A 1,842-nucleotide genomic window follows, 5' to 3' on the forward strand; every position below is an offset into this window, starting at 1 on the left:
TGTTCGGAACCGGCAGGTAGCTGGTAGGAATAAGATCCAGGATCACTGGCTTCCCACTCCCCACCAAATTGTGAGTCAGTTGAGTCCTAATAGATCAGTATACACAGTCGTTCCAGTGGATGGGTCGCGTGCCCCCAAGAATGTCAACAGAGGGGAGCTTCGGCTTTGTGCCCCAGGACTAAACGATACAGAAGTCAGGCCCATGCAAGAGCAAGATGGAGAAAGCTGTGACGAAGATTCTAGTCTAGGGAGTATCGTAATTGAAGCTCTGGATGAAGAGGAGGAGGAGGAGGAGGAGTTAGCTGCCGTACAGGTGGAGCGGCACGAGGATCCCTGGGAACAGGCAGCCGAGATGGAAAGAGGAGATTCCCCCCCCTTGGCCATGAGACGGGCAAAGCGCAGCACGGCAGGCATGCATTCAAACCCTTTTAATTGGCCTAGGTCGTCTATCCGCAAGGGGGAAGAGTAAGGTTAGCTGCGACCAGTGGGGACACTGATTTTTCTTTGGGGGGGTATGTGTGGCCAGGTGGAACCTTTCCATTGGCCAGGTGTTTTGAGGCAGGGCATAAATACCTGTGACACCGGGCGGGGTCGAGGAAACAAACATTTCCACCTTGTGGCGTTGGGTGCAGCAGTGTTGTCACTGTTGTCGGCCGTCCAGTTTCACTGACGGTAGTTGCTGTTATGCCTGAGCCGGTGTTGAGCAGGTACTACTTTTTAATGTGAAGATTTTTGTTTTGTTTTATTGTTTGTTTCAGTGTGGTATTTGTGACACCAATTGAGAGCTGCTGCTTCTATATGTCTTGGGTTAAACAGTAAGAAGCCAGACTGAGGTCCTGTTGCCCAGTGTGAAGTGTGTCTGTAAAGTAGTACACCGTACTGAGGTGAGTGTGCACCGGGCCAGTGGTGTATTTATGTATATGCATCTCTGGCAAACTGTATATATTTAAGTGGGTCTTTGTGTCTGCAGGAGTCGTGGAGCAAGTAGCCTGCTCCAGTCCACTGTGTCTATTCAGACTGAGCTTGAGCACCTTTTGAGATCACTGTGATTTCTGTATACTGAAGCTAGTGAGTCTGGGAACCTCAAAGCACTATTGAACTTTGGAGATCTGGTCATTAGTGGTATCTAAATACCTAGTTTGTCTCCTTTCATTTTGTTGTGTAGCAGAATGTTTTTCTTTTTTTGTATTCCCTGAAATCCTTTTTTTTCTGTCTTGATTCTGACTTGATTCTGAATAAAATAATTATTTTCATATTTACTTCAGCTGACTGACTGCCTCTTACTGTTGGTGATCTTGTCACGAGGTTACACTACGCTGGCCCAGATGCAAGACTGGTTATGTCATGACAGGTGCTGTGATCATTGCAGCCAACCAAAACTATGCAACTGCCATATTTAAACATCCTCTCTGAGTTGAAAACATGTATTATTAGGAAATACTGATTCAACCACACATCAAAAATAAGTGTGCTGTACACTTGTGACTCTGAAAGGACTTTCTTTCGTCCCCAAACCCAAACATTGTTGTTGTTGATGATGGCATCTCAGTAGAACTTAAAATAAACAGAAAAACTGCAATGGATGCAATTCTGATACAAAACTATTCCAGTGTTGCCTACTATATGCCTGGATTTTCTAAACTTATTTCATTGAGGTTTGACTTGAAACATGTGCTTTGTAGCTCTACTGATTAGGTTGACAATCATAAAGACTGGTTCGGGTTTGGACTTGGTTTCAAATGTGTTTTTAATATTTTCATATGAGAGGGATTATTATGAGCTCATCATTTTTTGCAGCACCATGGTATATGATGTCTCGGTTTTATTGATAAGATCATCGTC

General features: G+C 44.4%; 1 long non-coding RNA gene across 1 annotated transcript; it reads left to right on the plus strand.

The window, feature by feature from the left end:
- LOC133442310 (uncharacterized) lies at positions 1–1,039 on the plus strand. The gene is made up of 3 exons (XR_009782543.1): positions 1–707; positions 817–884; positions 971–1,039. It is a non-coding gene; the product is annotated as an uncharacterized LOC133442310 (long non-coding RNA).
- The last annotated feature ends 803 nt before the right edge of the window (positions 1,040–1,842 follow it).

This window comes from Cololabis saira, chromosome 4 (genome assembly GCF_033807715.1).
Source record: "Cololabis saira isolate AMF1-May2022 chromosome 4, fColSai1.1, whole genome shotgun sequence".
NCBI classification, from domain to species: domain Eukaryota; kingdom Metazoa; phylum Chordata; class Actinopteri; order Beloniformes; family Belonidae; genus Cololabis; species Cololabis saira.